Source organism: Typopeltis vanoorti, chromosome 4 (genome assembly GCF_054136105.1).
Source record: "Typopeltis vanoorti isolate ZY-2024b chromosome 4, IOZ_Tvanoo_1.0, whole genome shotgun sequence".
Lineage (NCBI taxonomy): Eukaryota > Metazoa > Arthropoda > Arachnida > Uropygi > Thelyphonidae > Typopeltis > Typopeltis vanoorti.
Genome location: NC_143552.1, coordinates 29,486,884 through 29,508,921, shown reverse-complemented (window position 1 = coordinate 29,508,921; position 22,038 = coordinate 29,486,884). Strand labels below are relative to the sequence as shown.

Genomic DNA, 22,038 nt, shown 5'->3' with positions numbered 1-22,038 from the left:
CCCTGCCATCTCTGTATGAGATTGGCTAACTCACCTTCAATTTAAAAAAAATGCATGTTAAGATTCCTCCCATTATGACGAGAATCGAACTTAGGCCTTTTTCAATCGAATGGTGCAACATACCATTATGCTTCCAGTTGTGCTATGGTGGCACTCGATTTTAATGCTCCCCTCTATGGTAATCTTTAGTAAAAGGCAAAATCTGTTTAAGTGCAGGGTTTCTTCTCCAGAAACTCGAACGATCCCTCAGATCACCCAACAATGAGTGGCCCAGAGTATCACTTAACACCATGCTCAGTGGGGGTTCTACCCAGTGATAGGCGCACACCACCGCCAAGCATAACCCTCAGCGGCAGCTCTAAAAAGCAGAAGACCTATCCTATCACCTAACAGAGCCTCTCATTTGACAGGATTGCCCTACCATCTATGACAATCCTCCAATGAAAGATTATTCAATTTTAATTAAAATAGTATTAATTGATATAGAAACCATTCTTTAAATAAACTGGCAGTTACTCAAGCTTTTTTATTTACTTTTAAGTATACTGGTAATGTGTTTGGGGTAATAGTAGAGAATACTTAAGGATCGAAGCTGATAACTGGAAGGAGTCCTCTACGCAGTCATTTTTAATGAATGCAGAAAACGGACTGGAGCTTCTGACCTGATCCCCAATTCTCAACTTCTCGTGTGGTGCATCGTGTGAAGTATCTACCAAAATACCTAATGGGGATAGGGAGGGCTGTTGAAAAAGCTTAGAAATGGAGGAGAGAGTATTGTAAAAGGAATCAGATGATAAAGATGACATGAAATCTGAAAATAATGATATTCTAAATGTCTGAAGTAACCACTTCGAAAAATTTCTAAATGTAACAAACTGTGCAGTGGTACAAAACACCCAACAAGAATGCAGTCAGGAATACATATTCATACTTGAAGTAGAAAAAGCTATCATAAACTTGAAATGTGGAGTAAATGAAATATGACCAGAAAAGCTCAGATATGGTTGTATAAGTTTTATAGCAGCTGCACTGCATAATTCAGAAGGCCTGGTCAGAGGGTCAAATTCTGGATAACACTCTCATATGTAAAACTCTCATAGTACCCATCTGGAAAAAAAAAGAGGATAAAATTGAATGTGGGAATTACAGAGCAATTTCCTTACTTAGTTATCCTGGTAAGATTTATGCAAGTATATTTGAGAAGCAATTAAGAAAAATTGTGCAGAGGAAGTTTGGTGAAGACCAAACTGGATTCATGCCAAATAGAGATTTTCAGGATGAGATTTTAATTTTAATCCAAATAGTTGAGAAATCATGGGAATATAAAAAATATTTCTATTTAAGTTTTGTACATCTAAAAAAGGCACATGACAAGGTGCCAAGAGGAAAGCTCTTCAAAATACTACAGTTGTGTGGTATAAATGGGACAATATATTGAGCAATACAGTCTCTTTTTAAGCTGTAAGTAAGCAATTAGAATTGAAGGAGGTACAGGAAGATGGTTTGATGTTAAATCTGGTTTGTGACAAGTGTGCACATTATCTCCAGTGTTATTCATTATTTGTATGGATTATATTATGAAGGAAAGTGGTGTTAAATTTGATAACAAAATTGACATTATTAATTATTATTATTATTCAAAGACCTCCATTGAGTCTAAGACTTATTTCAGGAGGTCCCCTTGTCGTCAGCCATTTTCTGTCCACTGCTGGACAAAGGCCTCATGACATCTGACATCATGGAGAGTTTGAGAGCAGTGGATGATTAGAAGGAGAGACTGTGAGTGAAGAAGAGGTATATGCAGAATTAAACACACTTGATGTTAATAAGGCTGTGGTACTTGAGGATATATCACCACATCTTTTGAAGGAATGTGCTAGGGATTGACATTTACCTTGACATATTTTTGGGGAGGATCCCCAAATCCTCCATTCATTCCTAACTGAGGCCTTTCTATGCCATTGAGTTCCAACCATCACTTTAATCTCATCCTCCCACTGTCTCTTTGGTCTTCCTATTACTCTCTTACCATCTCTAGAATACAATAGCGATATCAACCTCATACAGAGTTCAAATTTGACCTTAGCAATGACCTTGCAATATGACCTCAGCAATCTTTTAATGGCTGTTATAATGTCTCTCACTCTAGTCTGAGCTTTGACCCAAGTATTGTACTTTCTATCTAGAATGGTAATACTGAGTAATGGTCTTTCCATTTTCTTCTGGTTAATCCTCAACTTAGTGGTAAATTTTTTAGTCCAAGTCCATGTTTCACTTTTATATTGTCATGACCAGAAGTATATAACTGTTGAATATTTCTCTTTTAAGGCAGAATGGGATGATTCATTTGAGTGCTTCATGGTGTTTTCCAGAGGCTCTTTAACCAAGTTGAATTCTGTATATAATTTCTTTTTTACAGTCATTCTCTACGGTGATCTTTTGTCTTAGCCTTATGTATATTGAAATTATCTACAGACAGCACACTCTCAGGCAATCCATTCCAATCCTTCACAGTATACATATACATGCAAAAAAACCTCACTCCCTTGTTCACAGCCTCCTTATACAACTTCCAGGATAACTTCTTGTTCTCCTATCTCCAACCATTTTATGAAAATCTTCTTCAATCTTAATCTTAAAACAATTACTTACCAACTTATTCGTCTCTATCATATCATATTTGTCTCTATCATACCACTCTTCCTCCTATCCACTAAACTCTGCAAATTGTATCTTCTCAACCTTTCTTCATACTCAGCATTCCAGAGACCAGAAATTATCTTAGTCAGTTACTTCTGGAACCTGTCCCGTATATTTCATCCTTTTGAAAACCAGGTGACCAAATCTAAGTGGTCGATATGTGGACTAATCAACGCCTTATATAGTGAAACCAGAATCTCCTAATTTCTTCAAGTCAGTGTCCTCTGCAACATCCTTACCAAGAGTAAATTCTGCATCTCATCTTTGTTTTCCAACTTTTAAAACCTTACATTTTCCAACATTGAACTGGTATCCTTACTCCTAAGCCCATTCAATCAGTTTATTCAAGTTTTCTTGTAAGGCCACATCTGCTCTACTCCTCATAATTCTTTTGAACTTTGCATTATCTGCAGACAACTGAATATCCTCATTCAAATTCTCCCCAATATCATTAACATAGAGGTTCAAAAGAATGGCCCTAAAACAGATCCCCGAGACTAGATTACCACTAGTGACTTTCCTATTCCAGGATATTGCTTCCTATACACAATTTGCTGATAGCTATCAGATAGCTAATCTCTAATTCAGTGCACTATTCTAACATCCAGCCCCATTCACTCTAGTTTGATTTTCAACTTATCATGTGGTAATCCAGGGTTTCCCAAACTGTGTTTTGCAGAACACTGGTGTTCTGCGGAAAGTGAATAAGTGTTCCGTGAAAAAGTATCAAAATTAATATGAGCCTGGAATGGTTTTAAATGCTGCGACAAGTTCAAACATGTTTGAAAATCAGGCATTCCTCATTTTGTTGTGGATTGTGCTATTAAGGCCAGCATGCACTGGCCTTGACTCAGCCGGCCGCGGTTGTTGACACCCCCGAGCACGAGTGAGGTACGGAAGTATCTATTCTAGGAAATGTGCGATCACAAGCAAGGTCAATGCATGTGCTACGGCCCGGTCTGCATGCCTGTAGTGTGTGCTGTCATGTTTTTGCAATGCGATACAGTCTGCTTCAGCGATAGTGTGCACTTAGCTTTACATTCAATATGAGACCGATGATACTCGACTCTGACCAATCTGTGTCATTAAAATTTCAGGATTTGTTAAATGTTCCGTAGTAGGAAAAATTTGGGAAACGCTGTGGTAATCTATCAAAAACCTTTGCAAAATCTTAAGTATGCTACTGGGTATCCGAATCCCTCTTCCGTGCTGTCACCTTATTGTAATAAGTAAGTAATAAGTCAAAGGGTCAACCTAGTGTTCTGGATTGAAGCTTTAACCACCTTAACATTCAGATTGGCCTGTTTTTCTGATGGCAGAACTTGGCCTTTGATGCTCGAGTTCTGCCATCTTCCTTATGGAATGGCACAACTTGAACCAATGTAAGACTCATATTAAAAAAATATGTCAAGGCAGATGTCAACTCCTTAGTACATTCTGTCAAAATATATGGTGATATATCATCAACTATCACAGCCTTATTAACATCAAGTGTGCTTAATTCTGTACATACCTCTTCTTCACTCAAAGTAAGTCTATCCTTCTAATCATCCACTGCTCTCAACCTCTCCATGATGTCAGATTCACAAGGATGAAAGACCTTTATGAACTGCTAATTAAAAATATCTCAATTATTTCCTCTGTAGCAGTTATCCTTATACCATTTTCTCCAATCAGTGCCATCGTATCCAAGTCATTCTTTTTTTTTTTTTTTTCTGGCAACATCAAAAGAACTCATTAGGATTTTTTTTTTTTTAAATTTGGAAAATGCTGCATTTTCCTACTCTTGCCATCCTTCTTGCCTGTTTTTTGTACTCAAAAAATTGATTATTACCACTCATTTTATCTGGCCTCCATAATGCCTTCTTTGTCTGTATTGCATGCTTGATCTCTTTATTCATCTCTTTCACACCTACCTTATTTAACCTTTTGACACTTGGAATACATTTAGACATTGCTTCAACTAGATGGTTCTTAATTAGCACCAAGTACCACTGAACCTCTTTCTACCAAACTCCTCATTCCCTGATACAGCTGCATGTTGTCTCCTGAGTTTCTCATTATTACCAGCCTTCCACATATACCCTTTCTTCACAGAAGTCCTTATGTGGCTTGCAACTACCAAGATAATTACTATATAGTCACTCTCACCAACTGTAGGGAGATTTGACGCCTTATTTATAATGACCTCCTCTGATGAGATGATCCAATTCAAAACACTCAATCCTTGTGTAAAATTCAATGCAGCATCATAAATCTTACAATGTTTAATTGCATTGATTTTACAGGAGTCACATCCGAAATTCAAAGAATTGTAAACTTGTATATAATAGATGTAAATAATAATATCAGCCCATATAAAATTAGCCCAGAAAAATTTACATGATACTGTAGATAGAAAAAATATGAGTGTGTATTTCAAAAGAAAATCCCTTAGAGAGCAGAAGTATGTTAGAATTACCTACATAAGTAATACAAAATCCCCATCTGCAGAGACCCCAAGGAATTTAACATGCTAAAATAAAGTAAACAAGTATCTAAAAATAGAAGTTTAGGGGCAATTACCTTAGAGTTCGGAAATATAGTTGATGTATCACTTGGTATAGGGTAGAATGGAAACCCATTGTAACCAAAGCAGTCTGACACTGTTGTCAAGGTCGATAGTAGAAGGGGGCGGCATACATCAGAAGCTGTTACGCTATGCTGAAAAAGGGATTAAATTACACTTCAGGGAGATAGAAGTCGGAACTTTCTAGAAGGAAAGGAGTTAGCACGCGATAGGTACGGGGATCTCAGACCTTAGTTCAAAGTTTGTGCGGAAATATTTGGGGTCTAAGAAACTTCGTGCAAGGTCCAGAGAGGCAAAATAAAAAGGTCAGCAATGGACTGACAGTGGATCGACTGGGAAAAATGGACTAGCGTGCATTGACTATCCTGCATCAGTAGACGTGATGCAGGGAGAAGAGGGAGAGGTTGATCCATGGAATCCTTGATGAATTCGTGGAGGGTAACTGGAGGCAAATCCTTATCGAGCAAGTAGCGGCTCAGGAACCGGATGACAAGGCTTTGACCATCAGACCGTACGTCCTAATACCTACAATGCTGAAAGATCGAGCTCCAGCCCCCCCCCGCGAGAAATTCCAGAGGAAAACATGGTTTCCATGACGCGTCTGAAGCGATAGAGCAAGCCTTTACAATAGAAGGGGATCCAGAATAAGTCCAAAGAGAAGATACGACTAAGTGCAATTGTGCCTATGAAAGAATTAATGTGAGTTGAATTTTTTGTTGAAAAACTTTCCCTTATTTATGATGTGGAAGACTGTTTTGGATAGACTAAATTCTTAGAACTGAAGGATGTAATAGGTTGAAAACTTATTAGCATGGAGTGAATCTGCTTTTTAGAATAATTGAAAGGATATTAATGAAAGTTTAAACTTACGTTGTATTGTGTTGAAATGATTTAAAGGAATTGATAAGAAAATTATAGAATTTAGAATTGTAATGGTGTGAGAAGTTGGTTGCTAAGTGAGTGTTGCATTTTTTTTGTGAAAGTCAGAATTGGAGATTTTGTTTTTTAGCATGATAATTCCTAGATTGTAAATGGGCTGATAGTTATTTAATATACAGAATTAATTGTTTGATGATTCTCGTCTTTGATGTTTAATAGTTGTCCTATATGATGGTTAATTTTGATGCTTAGCTTTCAGAGAAACTGATAGTTATTTGATATATAGAATTAATTGTTTGATGATTCTTGTCTTTAATGTTTAGTAGTTGTCCAATATGATAGTTAATTTTGATGCTTAGCTTTGAGAGAAACTGATAGTTATTTGATATACAGAATTAATTGTTTGATGATTTACGTATTTGATGCTTATAACATGCCTAAGAGTTGTCCTATGTATTGTTTTAATTTCGATGCTTAACTTTGAGAGGAAATGATAGTAACATCATTTAAGTGTATACATTGTATTTTTGTCTTAGTGTGAATAAATATGTTTGTTTTATTTATAAGAAGTGCCGTCTGATCTTTTTAGTAACTGCACTGTTCTCAAATAAAATCCGATCCTGTAAGCGGGAAAGAAATTAAACCTTGGTACGAACTTTATGTTAGGAGTTAGCCATGACTGTAATTAACTGTATAGAGGTGCGTTACTGGAAGTATAAATATTTTCTTATGCCAATTAGAGATTTTTAGTGGCACAGTCTGGAATAATCAAATAAATTTCTAGAAATCTCAAGTATAAGTTTAAAATACTGAAAGTAGGGAAAGGGAATTAAAGATTAACTGACTATATAGAAAGGTAACGGATAAGGATAAAGTATAATAAAGTTAACGAATGAGAATATGGAGTCAAGTCAAAAGTGATAGATAGATATATAAAGAAATCGATAGACAGATTTAAGAACAAAATATTACAAAGGCACAGTAACAGAAACATTAGAACCATATTAAATAAAAGATAGAAACTTCACATTATTACACTTGCATGCTCTCTGTTACATGCTATCTGAGGTAGTTATCTCTCAAAAACTCAAGAAATTCAGGTTCTTTACTTCCAGTTGCTATCTTGTCATCCCAGTCTATATTGCCATAATTAAAAATCACCCATAATGATCACACTTTTCCTATTTGCTTGGCTAATTTGCTTATACATTTCATAGTCGCTACTCTCCACATTAACAGGTCTATAGTGTCATCTGACATCATACTGCCTCAAAATCACCTGCTACTATTCCTCCCTTGCATATCTACCTTGTATGGGCATAACTTTTGGATGGCGAAGATTTGGATGGAGATATTCAGTTGTTTGCAGATGATGCAAAGTTGGGACGAACCATAAAGAGTAGTGAAGATGTTGTGACCTTGCAAGAAGACTTGAATAAATTGAGTGATTAGGCACGGAAATGGGGATGTGAGTTCAATGTTGCAAAATGTAAGGTTTTAAAATTTGGAAAACAAAGATGGGATGCAGAATTTATGCTTGGTGAGAATATATTGTTGGAGGTAGAGGAAATAAGAGATCTGGGGGATGATAGTGGATAAGGATCTAAAATTTAGGGGACGCATTGCCAAAATTGTGAAGACAACACAAAGGCTTCTGGGAATGATGCGGAGGACACTGACGTGTAGAAGTAGGGAGATTCTTGTTCTGTGGTATAAGGCTTTGATTAGGCCACACATGGACTATTGTGCCCTGATTTGGTCACCAGGTTTTCAGAAGGATGAAGAGATGTTGGAAAGGGTCCAAAGGCGACTGACTAAGGTAGTTCTGACCTCTGGAATGTCGAGTATGAGGAAAAGATTGAGAAGATGTAATTTGCAGAGTCTGGTGGACAGGAGGACATGATTGAGACCTACAAGTTAGTAAGGGGGTTGTTATAGGATCAGTGGTGGAGAAGTTCTACAGAGAATAGTGGGAGATCAGGGGAGAACCAGAGGTCATCCCTGGTTCGTTTTTTTCATGCAGAGTTATAAATGATTGGAATGCTTTGCCTGAGAGTGTGGTGTCTGCAAGGAGTTTGAGTGTGTTTAAGACACAGTATGATGAGATGTGTGTGTGATAAAAGGACCTCCCAGATGAGTCTTTGACTCCGTGAGGTTTTGGAGTAATAATAATAATAACCCTTTTTCAGTTGGAGGTGGAGTGCTATTATCAATAGCATTCCACCTCCCCTTTTACTCTTTCTATCTTCATGATAAACATCATACCCTTCCATCTCTATTCCCTTCAGGATCTTATCCTCATCCAATCATGTCACACTTATTCCAGCAGTTTTTGGGTGAATGAACTCAATCAGTGCAACATTTCATTTCGTTTGTCCTGTTTCTGATACTTCTAGCAATCGAGTACAAACATAACAACTGATTCCTGGATCTATAACAAGTTTCACAGATAATACTTGTGAAATGGTGTTGGTCACTGTAGTTGGTGGAAACGGAGAGTTTTAGAGTAGATGCCCTCCCTCGATGAGTCTTTGAACTCCTTGGAGGTGTCAAATAATAATAATAATAATAATAATTTATTTTTCTCTTGACCCATTCTGGAACCCTCTTCAAATCCAAATGTTTTCATTACATCCCAGGCCATCCCATTTGCTTAAATATGATTTAAATAGTATAAATATGAGTAGAGAACATGGTGTTGTAACTGACATGGCAGATGAAGATTGTGTGAATGTTCAGAGAGTGTGGGGAAGTGATAGGGAGAAAAAAAAAATTCAATTGACAATAAAGTAAGTGATAATAATGTTGAAAAACAGAGTTCAATTAACGGCAAGGTGGTGAGTGGTGTTGACGGCAAACAAGTGTGTGGGACTCGTGATAAAATAGTGAGAGTGAATGATAGCAAAAAAAAGATGCAATATTTGTCAGCTGAATTGGTGAAGATGAGGCAGATGCGAAATGAAATGAAGAGAATTTGAGATATGTATGGAAGAGTGAAGAAGATGAAAACAAATGATGTCAGTATGAAAAAGATAATGAAAGAATTGTGAGTAGCATTGTATGGTGATTCAATTATTAGATGTGTGGTAAACAAGAAGATGCAGAAGGTTTGTTTTCTGTGAAGTAAAATAAATAGTGATTGAGGTGTTGGATATGAAGAGTTGGTAGCAGTAGTAGAGACAAATTACTTGACCGAGAACAACTGGGAACATCAATGCCAGTATCGTATTAAAAATGAGGATATTAGGAAAGAACTTGCCATTATTAGTATTTAGGAATGTGCTAGCAGAGCTAATCTCAGACAGTTTGGTGAATTCAAACAGAATGGGAGAGGAAAGATTAGCAAAACAAGTGTTCTTTTGTCAGTTTGGCAGGAAAATTCACAGATTAATAAACACACTAATATATTAAGTAGTTAACATAAGGTAAAATTTAGCCATAACACTAACAAAAGCTTATAAATTCACCAGAACTGTGATTAAACGTGATTGTTTAATGTAAGTGGATTGATACAGTAAAAATTGCCTCAGAAGAGAGAAATATAAGATCTGATAATTATTATTATTGTTCCGGGAAACTCCAAGGAGTTGACCGACTCATCGAGGGAGGCCCTAACATCATGTCTGGAACAACTATTCAACATTCACACAGTATCTGTCATATCTTGCCTTGAACTCACTCACGGTCGTAGCACCCACAACAGGCTCTGGAAGCTTATTCCACTCATTCACCACTCTCCAAGTAAAAAACCTAGCTCTAACACCCTTGTCAACCACGCTCTTGCCCAGCTTCCATGCATGGCCCCTAGTCCTCCCACCACCAGTCATATTTTCAAAAATATCTTCTGGATCAATCTTATAAAAACCCTTCAGTAATTTGAATGTCTCAATCATATCACCCCTCCTTCGCCTATCGTCCAATTTCTGCAACCCACAAATCTTCAACCTATTCTCATAAGGTTCATTCCACAGACCTGCTATCATCTTGGTCACTCGTCTCTGGACCCTCTCCACTTCCTCCCCAGAACTGTGTTGAAGTCTTGACCAATAACAGATTAATTTGGAGGGAAGTTTAATCAGAAGTTAGTGTGGTGTAACTTTTTCATATAGTACTATCATAATATCCTGTATTCCTAATGATAAATATCAGGAATTTGTCGATAATGATGGTAATATGTTTTTAATCACACTTTTCATTGCATGTGGATTAGTGGATCTGTGAACTTGCATAGGTTTTATTGTGTATCCTTCAGATGAATCACTGCACATAAGTAGCATTATTATCTTTTGATGCATTTAAACTTGGTGCAGTTTTCTTCTTCTTCTTTTTTTTTTTTTTTGAGAAATGTTCTGTTAGGCATTGATACACACCACATAAAGACCTGTCTTGTCAGCCATGAAATCTTCATGTGGTGTGTATGTATATTCTTCTATATTTTAATGAAATTTGAAGTTTAGCAATACCTATCTGGAAAAATTTATAAACTTTCAAATAAAAACTAAAATTACCATATAAAAAAATTACAAATCATGAAATACACATTTCAAAGTCACAGTTTTTAATGGTCGCAAACAAGCACAAGTTCAGCACAGAACCTAACATGGCAATTTTCTCTTTTTTTCTCTCTTTTTTTTTGCATAATGGCTAACAAGTCAACAACAGAGATTCACAAAAAGGAATAGAAATTTTGACAAATTACATCATAACTGCAGGGTTTATTCTGCTCAAAACTCGAAAAATACCTTGTTATGTGAGGTTTCTGCTGTTGTCTAAATGTTTAGAGTGAAACTATGTTATATAAGTATTGTGTTGCGTGAGGATCACCACATTCTTTAACCATGTTAGAGTGAAAAACTGTGTTGTAGAAGTACCATGTTATATGGTACTTCTACAGCACAGTTACCTGCATATTGTTCTGTTTAAATAGAACAAAATGAGAAATTAATTTCTTATTTAAATTAAATTTCAAAGATCTGCATTGAGTTTTATGGATCTGAAAGGCATATAATCATAGCATATAGCTTTGTTCTCTCTCTCTCTCTCTCATAGCTTTATCACTGCCTTTTCCAGATCTGTAATGCTCAAATGCAGGTCTTTGTTGTATTCCCATCATCTGATCACAGAGAATCTTATTTTCAAAGCATCTATGGTCTGAAATTAGCTTGTTCTTCTCCAGGTTTCTTTTCCACAATTTGACCTAATCACTTCTGAAGTTTGCTTGTATAAATCTTCTTGAACAATGAGTAAGGAACTTTCAATGCAGTTGTGGCATTCAGTTTTATTTCTGTTTTTTCTTCTTCTTTTTTTTTTTAAATAAATAGTTACTAGAGTTCCAGTCATCTGGAACTGACTATCGTAAAACTTTAATACCCCCACATTGAACATCTCTTGTTAAATATCATCTGATCTGGTTGTATTTCCATATTTCAAGTTCTAGCAGTTTTTTTTTATCAAGTATTGATATATATTAATATATGTGTGTATATATATATATATGTATATTCCTGTGCATTCCATTTGAATATGTTCTGCTCTTTTCTGTCACCCATTTATCCCATTTAACAATCTTTCAAAATAATATGCAGAATTTAAATGTGATTTATTTTAAGGTAGTTACTGTTTCTTCAGTAACTACCTTAAAATAAAAATTACAGACTCTAATCCTAATATAAATACTAATACTACTACTTAGTCAGCTAACTGACTCTTAACTAAACATTCTTTATGTGGAATTTGGTAATGAACAAACAACTTCTGTAATATAATATAATAAACATGTGTACCATCATTTGTGTATTGGTTTAAGCCAGTAAGAATGCAATTTGGTCAGCTAAATCCCAAATTGGCAGCCCATCCTCGTTCGTTCAGTATCCAGGTAGATACCCAACAGGGTGCACCACGAGAAGGTGAGGATTGGACATTAGGTCAGAAGCCCTGGTCTGTTCTCTGCATTCCTTTAAAGGCTATGTGGAAGTCTCCTCTCAGTTATACAGCTCTGACCCTTATGTGAACAATCAAAAATTACAGTGCTCAGATTTTCTATCTGAAATATTGATCTGCTGCTGATTGCATTTTTCTTGACTATTTTATACCATTCTTCTGTCACTGCTTATCTCATTCAAGGGTAAATGCAGTTACCCCAGATGTATAGAATATCTTTATATTTAGTTTTTATGTAACCTTTATCATCTCTGATTGCTTTTACACAACTCTTTATTCCATTTCTGAGCTTCTTCTTTTTTTTTTTTTTACAATATCCTACAGAACATTTTGCCATCTTCATGATGTTCCTTCATGAAAAATCACAAGGGATAAGTAATACTATTTATTTAAGGCCATATATTTCAGCCTGAATATTATACACCATCATCAGTGGTGACAATAATTAATTACAAATTAGAATGCAAATAATGGATTGATTTGAAAAAGAAAGAGCCATGTGATGTTATACAGGGTGTCCCAAAATTCACGCAAGAAGTAATTTTGATAGAAAACACAGGTTTTTAATTAAAAATTGTAATTTCTTATTGATTCATAAAGTATACAGTATCAGGTTATGCATGGAATAGCATATCGGGTAAATGACCTCCACGGCTTTGCTGGCACATACGCACTCTTTTGTCGAAAATTTCCATGACCATTTTGCATAAATGTGGCTGAATTTCGTTGATACAGCGCTCAATTTCCTCCTTCAAGGTGTGGGTGGTCGTGGGCTTGTTGGCATAAACCTTAGACTTCAAAAAACCCCAAAGAAAAAAATCCAACGGCGTTAGGTCACATGATCTGGGCGGCCAATTCTGATCACCAAAACGGGAAATTACACGACCAGGAAATGACTTGTGCAGTAATTGAATTGTTTCTCGGGCTGTATGGCATGTGGCACCGTCTTGTTGAAACCACATGTCGTCCACATCTATATCTTGCAATTTAGGCACAAAAAACTGGATTATCATGTTGTGATAGCGAGCACCATTAACTGTTATTGCCTTACCAGCTGCATTTTCGAAGAAGAATGGACCGATGATGCCTCCAGCCCAAAATCCACACCAAACAGTGACACGTTGTGGATGCATTTGTTTCTCAACAATCACTCGTGGATTTTCTGAACCCCAAATGCGACAATTTTGTTGATTAACGAAGCCATCAAGATGAAAATGAGCCTCATCACTGAAGATGATTTTGTTTGAAAAATAAGCATCCACTTGTTGTTGTTCCATAATCCATTCACCGAACTCTCTTCACTGTGTGTGGTCAGTAGGCTTCAGTTCTTGAGTCAATCGAACTTTGTAAGCATAAAGATGCAAATCTTTCATGAGAATACGCTGTAGAGAGCTTCTCGAAATGCCCAATTCAAGACCACGGTGCCGAATTGATGTTCCTGGACTCTTAGCAACACTCTCACGAACTGCTTCGATGTTTTCTGTTGAACAACTTGTTGAAGGAAGGCCAGAGTGTATAAGATCACTAATTGATCCAGTTTCCTTGAATTTTTTAATTAATCTTTTCACGGTTGATGAAGTTAAATCACTATTCCGACCATATTTTGTATGAAAATTGCGAACTGTAGCTGCCAAACCTTTATTATTTTTAAAACATTGCTCAACAATGAAAATGCATTGTTCTTTCGTGTAGCGCTCCGTTTTTAATAACCCTGAACTGTCAGCTGTCACGTCGTCTTTTTTTTCTCGTTGGCAACACTTTACCAAATTTAGCACAAATGGTGCTAAATTTAAATCTTGCGTGAATTTTGGGACACCCTGTACATAAAACAACACATTGGTATAAATGAGGAAATTTGATAATTCATTGATATTAAAAAAAATTATTGATGTCTGATTAAAATAAGACTTTCCCATATTTTAGATAGAGAGGGGCAGTCATTCCAATTTAAGTTTGGACAGTGAAGTAAAGCCTCGGCACTTTCTTTAAACAAGTGTTCAAATTTATACAGACATTGATGAAGTAAGCGTGTTTCAGACTACAGGATTTTGTGGCCTGTATCTATTCTGTGCTGTGCCAAGCCAGATTTTTCAGATTTACTGTTGTTAATGTAATATTGTGTTGTGTCGACTCTCTTATGTTTTGGGCCCTCTTTTATCTCTTATATGTATATATTACTTTATTCTACCTTTCTCTCAATAATCAGGCCGAATCCCTGACAAGAATGAAGCTGTTGGTTTGTGAGACAAAGAAAATGCAAATGGCAGATGCCTATTTCTTTGTCTCAGCACTGGTTCTAACTCCTTATTCAAATTCAGAGAAATTTATTTATTTTTCGCTGCGCCACCCTGAATCCTTGATTATACTAAATTTGTATGACCAAGGAGTTAGAATACAGTCAGCATTCACTCTTATCAACTATATATTTTCCAATTTGCAGTCATGACCCAATATTATCTATTCTCCTGCCCTTTTAAGTTCGCTAAATTTTATGAGCAAGTGCAATAGGTTCTAAGTTCAGGCAATACAACATTTATATTTTAACAAAACATTTAATTTCAAGAAAATACCTATAATACACGCTATAAAACTGATTCAATCAAACAATCAAAGCTAGGTAGAGAATTAGCACTCATATATACTATTACTTTATCCTTTCTGTAAATCTCAATCAGAGAAACATATTTAATAACATTTAATACACTTGGTCTCGTTGTGCTACTCTAGTTAATCAATTCCATTCTCAATATGAATCAAATTCTATTCTCAATTTTCTCTGACAATCCTTTTCAATATATATATATATATATAACAGACTTAATTAAGAACTTTAGTAAATCTCTCTCTCAAGGTTAATTCATGAAACAACTTTCTGAATCTCTTAATTTTAGCAGTAAATTCTAGATTCTATCTGCCACATAAACTTTACATACAATATTCTGTTTCATTCTCAATCTATCAATATACTGTCCTAAGAGTCTCTCATAGCACATTGCAATAAAATCTTCCTAATCATTTCCACTAGATAGAAGATATAAAATTTTTGCACCTTACCAATTGCTGGTATGTTACTTTAGCCGCTTCCTTATCTCGTCGGATATCTGCCTTCTACGACTTCTTTACTTCATGCATTCTCAGGATGTTCACTACAGATTCCCTCTGTACTTCATAGTTGGATATTTCTGTAGTCTTCCACAAATATAGTCTGCTGGGCTAGTTTCTGACTGGCAGGCTTCCTGGTCATTCTTCCGATATCTCCTTGAACAAAGGAAAAACCATGTGGAGGCTCCACACCAGCCGGACCTACAAGGGCACAGGAACACAGCAGCAGGAAAACATCTAAAAAGCTTTGTCTCCAGTGTTACATGCCTTTTTTTTTAAAATGCCACGCCACTCCTTTTACTTTCATCATTGACATCTACGTCATCCTTCTTCACAGCACTTAGCACCGCACGTGGAATCCTCTCGTAACTTACGGAGTGTAGCGGTGGAAGGGGGGGGGAAGGCACTCTGCTTACTAATGGATATGCCTGTACATAGTATTACGTGTTTCTGAAGTCGGCTATTTCGCATTTTTCAATATTATTTCTCTCCCAGCAATTGTCAGGTACTTACATAGTATTTGAGACTCAGTAGCCATACATAATAAAATTTCACAATACAATATAAGATAAAAGACATAAAACTACACTAAGATTGCTATACAAGTGCTTATTAATTTCTGAAAAATCATTATTTGTTCCAATAGAGTGAGAACTATGTTAAGTCCGAGTGAAATGTAATTTTCTTTAATATTTTGTTTCACTCCGACTTAACAATTGGTTGTTTTTGTATTCTCTTTTCTACAGAGTGTCCAGTTTGTCCAAAGTAAGAACAGTGATAGTCATTGGGAACTTGGTAGGCACCAGGGAAAGCTAGAGGAGACTATTTATCTTTTGAAGATGGAAACCATGCTGATAATTTGTTGATAAATTGTATTTCTTAGGAATTCTGGAAATGGATTCTGCGATGCCAGAGGTGTATGGAGTTGGAACTCGATGTACTGGTTCCTTGTTATTTGAGCTAGGATTATAGGAATTAAAAAGCTGTTGTATGGTTCTTTCTGAGAAGCCATTGAGTGTCAGATATTATTTGATGTTTAAGAGTTCCTGCTGTAATAGTTGAGATGTATAAAAAAATAGTATGAGCATGTCACAATAATGTTTTTTTAATTCGTATTTTAGCGAGATTTCAGCTCGATATCCATCACAGAAGATTGGAATTATAAAAACTTTACTTCAACATGCTCATACTACTTATTCTACACTTTTAACTATTCCAGCAGGAACTCTTAAACATCAAATGATATGTGAAACTCATTGGCTTCTCACCTGTATTTCACCTGTACAATGCAGAGGCGAATCGACAACTCAACCTTTCCTTCTGTGGAAAATGGTAGAACATGAGCCTTACCCAAAATACCTTGGAGTGAGCCTGGACAGAAGCCTAACCTATAAAAGGCACATCATCAACCTCTCCAATAAAGAAGCCAATAAAATTAAAACCAGAAATAACATCGTTTCAAGGCTTGCTGGAACAACCTGGAGTTGTGGTGCAGAAGTCCTAAGATCGTCTGCACTAGCCCTTGCATTCCCTGCAGCAGAATATTGTGCCCCTGTCAGGGAAAGAAGTACACATACACTAACATTATAGACACCCAGCTGAACTCTACCATGCGCACAATTAGTGGGACAGTGAGAAACCCCCCCCCCCCCTCTCCTGACTGCCTGTTCTATCTAACATTGCTTCACCACACATACAGAGAAGACAAGCCTCGATTAAGGAATTTAATAAAGCAATGAGCAACCCACTCCTACCCCTACACCAGACTCTCATAAACCCACCTAGTCTTCACCTCAAATCTAGAAAGCCTCTCTGGTCCATGGACGAACTCTCTTCAGCTGTGCTGCCATCACTATCTGACATGTGGAAAGAACACTGGTCCAACAATCTCCCAACAAATGACTTCCTGGTAGAAGATCCCTGTGCTCTGCAGCCTGGTTTTGATCTTCCTAGGAAGATTTGGTCATCCATAAACAGGATCAGAACTGGTCAGGGTAGATGTGGCTATCTTCTACATAAATGGGGGCTCTCAGATCACCCTTATTGTGATTGTTCTCCGTGGCTCAGACGAGTGATGGCCTACAGGACATCCACAAGGTGATGGACGAGGCCTTGAATTGGCTTTCCAGCCTGGACCTTGACCTGTAGTTGGTATGATGGTGGCGGTGGTTATGGAGGAAACAGAAGATCACGGTCCCATCTCACCATGAAGACGTTATTCTCATAGTTACTCTCATAGTCCTCATCATAGTATCAGCAGAACTCCTCCTCATGTTAGAAGATGATGATACAGTATGAAATGGGCCTCCTCTAATGGATCAAGTTTTCTCACACAAGACACAACTGCTCTCTACTTAAACCTTAGATACAGCTACTTTTATGTCGTGAAGTGTTGTGAGAACATGCAACCATGTCATACTTGGTGCAGCAGGATGATAATTGTCCCTGAATTAATTATGACAAGTTATAATAAGTTTAGTTTAATTCTTTATCCAAGTGTGAGCAAAACAAAGTTTGCGCCTGAGAGTATCTTCAAGACTGGAGTAAGGTAGTGCAACACCAGGCAACTCGTTGCAAAGGTGGAGAAAGCTCTCATTACTCCTATCTCAGTATCTCCCATAATGCAAACACATCTCCTTGCGGATATGTGTAATGCTATGCATTAAGGCAAGGGCCACTACCCATACCGGTTTCGACCTTTATTGAGGTCTTGTCAGTGGGAGCCAGGCCCAGTAGTGGAGATACAAAGGCTGAAGCAATGAGAGGTCATCCTAACCTATAGGAGATGCCAAAGGGTGTGAAACCTTATTATTAAATTACTCCGGATTCAGAGAAGGATGTTGAAAGTTTATTTTTCACTTGGTTAGAGTATAATAAATTTAGTTTAATCCTTTAACCAAGTGTGAGCAAACAAAGTTTGCGCCTGAAAGTATCTTCAGGACTGGGGTAAGGTGGTACAACAACACCAGGGTAGAGATGACCTGCTAATGCTTCTGCCTGGTATCTCCACTTGTGCCTGGCTCCCACTGAAGAGACCTCAATAAAGGTCGAAACTAGTCTGGGTTGTGGCCCTTCCCTTAATGCATTACATTAGACATATCTGCAAGGAGATGTGCTTTGCATTATGTGAGATACTGAGATAGGAGTAATGAGAGCTTTCTCCACCTTTGCAATGAGTTGCCTGGTGTTGCATTACCTTACCCCAGTCCTGAAGATACTTTCAGGCGGAAACTTTGTTTTGATCACACTTGGATAAAGGATTAAACTAAACTTATTATTGTCTAACCAAGTGAAAAATAAACTATGACAAGTTACTTTTGCTTTATATTTTTTAAAAAAAGGAAAGAAAGCAGGTTGTGCCTTTTATGTAATGAACTTTTATATGTTAAGATTTTCATCATTTGTTTCTGGAAATTGTGATTGTACTTTTCATGTAGCCATAAGCATAAATAAATAAATAAATTGGCTTCTCGGGATTTCCCAGAATTCCTGAGAAATGCAATTTAGTTTCTACTTTTCTTCATGTCAACAAATTATCAGCATGGTTTCCATCTTCAAAAGATAAACGGTCTCCTCTATAGCCTGCCCACAATTGAAAGAACCAAAGCAAGCAGAGTGCCGAGAAGAGTCGATTCATGTTGAAGGGGAGGAAAGAATAAGGGATGTAAGAATTCGTCACTAACATATGCAATCGCATGCTTTATACATAAAATTTTCCAACTGTTATACAAGCAAAATAGTTACCACTTTAAAAACTAGAATGTTCATAAAAGAAAAGCTAATTTTCTGATGTGTAATAATAAACACTCATCCCATGAAATGGATTGATTACCCTATTATCAGAATGGATTTGCCTTCTTCTGCCATATGCAGAAGTGTCGAGGGTTCTCGCTTCTGCAGCCGAACATAACTCTCCCTGGTGCTTACCAAGTTCTTTGTGAGTGTCATTGTTCTTACTTTGGAAAAAACTGGATGCTCTGTAGAAAAAAGAATACAAGAACAACCAATATTGCATTTGTAACAGTAGATCTGAAAAATCTGGCTTGGCACAGCATGGAACAGATACAGACCACAACACCCTGTGGTCTGAAACACGCTCACTTCATCAGTGTCTGTATAAATTTGAACACTTGTTTAAAGAAAGCACTGAGGCTTTAATTTGCCATCCAAACTTAAATTGGAATGACTGCTTCTATCTAAGATATGGGAAAGTCTTGTTTTAATCACACATCAATAATTTTTTTTTTAAATATGAATAATTATCAATATTTCAATATTTCCTCAGTTTTACCATTGAATTTTTGGATGTATAACATCACGTGGCTTTCTTTTTCAAATCAATCCATTGTTCATGTTCTACTTTGTAATTAATTATTATCGTTACTGATGATGGCCTATAATATTCAGGATATGAAATATATGGTCTTAAATAGTATTACTTATCCGTCGTGTTTTTTCATGTTAATTTGAAGAAACTTCTCATGACACAAGTATCTCTTAAACAATTCATGATATTTATCTTCTTAGCAAAATTTTCCCATTATTTTGTTTAACTACTTTTACAAATACCTTTCTTGCAGGTTTCTCTGTTTTTTCTCAGGGTACTTCTTGACTTATTTGCTTGGTACTTTTCATATGATCTCCTATTTTCCTGGATTTTGCCACTGAGTCTCCAACGTTCAGTTTATATTTTCATACTCTTTCATTTTTTTTCTCCAGTAATATTTGTGTACATGTTTCTACTCTTCATCTCTAAACTTAGTTCCACTGTGATTCTTTTTTGAAAAATATGAATTTTTCATACATATTTTTCTTTTCATTATGATATTAATTAAGGGATTTAGAATTACCTTAGAATTATATCCTGACTTATTTTAAAGCAACTTAGTTGCATGCTAATGCAGACATCAGTTAGGCACTGAACATCATTCATAATCTATTAATTAACAGTGGAATTCTAAATACAAATATCAAATTCGTACTTCTAGAATCTCAGAAATGTGCCTGTTGGGACATTTCTGAGATTGCTGAATTCAATTCCAGATCATTAAAAAAATATATATATATATATTAATATTGATTTTAAAGAAAACTAATTTAAGTTACATTACTCAAAAGCTCTTGCTTCTGAGTAAGGTAACACATCTATAATATTTTCTATTGTTTGCTCTGGCAGAGGAATGAAGTATTGGCCCCTTCTCGACAACTGAACATAAGAATTTTTGTAGCAAGTTGTTATATAAATGCAGGTTGCATACGTTTATAGAACATTCCACATATTTTTCGATAGCTGTTTTAATGACAAAAATCATTAAAACGGCTATCATACTATAATAGTTGTGCATTTCTATATCTTATTTATCCTCTACATCTTTCAGTGTTTCACATTTTTATTCATTGATTATTTTTGGTTTGAATTTTACTTCACTGTGAGTTTTAAAGTTCTGCAGTTTATCAAATGTTTTTTACAAAAACCTTTTGGACTAAAAGAGTTTATCTCACTTATTTGATTAGTACTTAAAAAAATAAATATTATTATAATCATTCAGTGAATTAAGGAAAAGTAGGTTCTGACTGTATTTTTATTTACATTGTTATTCACATTTTTTGTAATCTCTGTATTGGTTGAAGTGGGTTTGTTCTAATGAGATTACTCTAAGAAATTTAAAGCTTGATAACTTATAAGGTTATTCAGAAAAAAAGGAGCATCACGAACCCTGGAGTTCACAAACTTTGAATAGTATAGTTTATTAGTAAATTATTAGTATCAGGGTATTTTCAAAGTTGAGAAAATTACTATATATATATATATATATATATATATATATATATTAGGGTTACCAAGTAATTTTATAAGCTTGGTTATTTAACTCCTAATCCCAAGTATGCAAACAATTAAGTTTGCACCTGAAACATAGTTCCAGTCTAAAGATGGTACAACACCAGGGAAACTCACTGTAAAAGTGGGTAAAGCTCTGATCACTATTCTTAGTATTTTCCCGTAATGTAAAGCACATCTCACTAAAAGATGTATACTGCAATACATTATGGGTGGGGTCACTACCCTAGCTACTCACTGAGGAGACCTCAAAAAAGGTTGAAACTGGTCTGGGTAGTGACCCCACCCATAATGTATTGCAGTATACATCTTTTAGTGAGATGTGCTTTACATTACGGGAAAATACTAAGAATAGTGATCAGAGCTTTACCCACTTTTACAGTGAGTTTCCCTGGTGTTGTACCATCTTTAGACTGGAACTATGTTTCAGGTGCAAACTTAATTGTTTGCATACTTGGGATTAGGAGTTAAATAACCAAGCTTATAAAATTACTTGGTAACCCTAATATACAGTATCCCCAAGTTAAAAAATTAATCACACACACACACACACATATATATATATACAGTCATACCCCGACTTACGCGAATCCGGAGTTACGCGGTTTCTTATATGTACGTATTCCCGTCCTGCTTCACGCCTCACCACTAGTCGTATCTTTCAGGCACCGGCCACATTCGCCAGTGTCGCACATGCTGTGAACAAGCACTGATGTGTTTCATGCAGTCTCCGTTCATACGCAATTTTTATAGTCAACAAACCTTACAATTGTTTAATGTTATGTTCTTGATAAAAATTTTATCACATAAAAAATAATAATGTCATCCAAAAGAAGCAAGTCCAATTCTTCTACAGCTAGCAAGAAAAGAAAAACATTGACTTTGGAAACAAAACTCGACATTATTAAGGATTTTGAAGGCGGAATGAAAATTTGTGAGCTAGCAAAGAAGTTCTAGCTACAGGAATCCACAACAAGAACAATTGTAAAAGTAAGGTTTACAGATTTTG

General features: G+C 36.1%; 1 protein-coding gene across 4 annotated transcripts in view; it reads left to right on the top strand.

Moving 5' to 3' along the window:
• The window catches only part of LOC150107189 (uncharacterized), a 217,939-nt gene that overhangs the window by 86,390 nt on the left and 109,511 nt on the right, over positions 1-22,038 (top strand). The window lies entirely within an intron of this gene.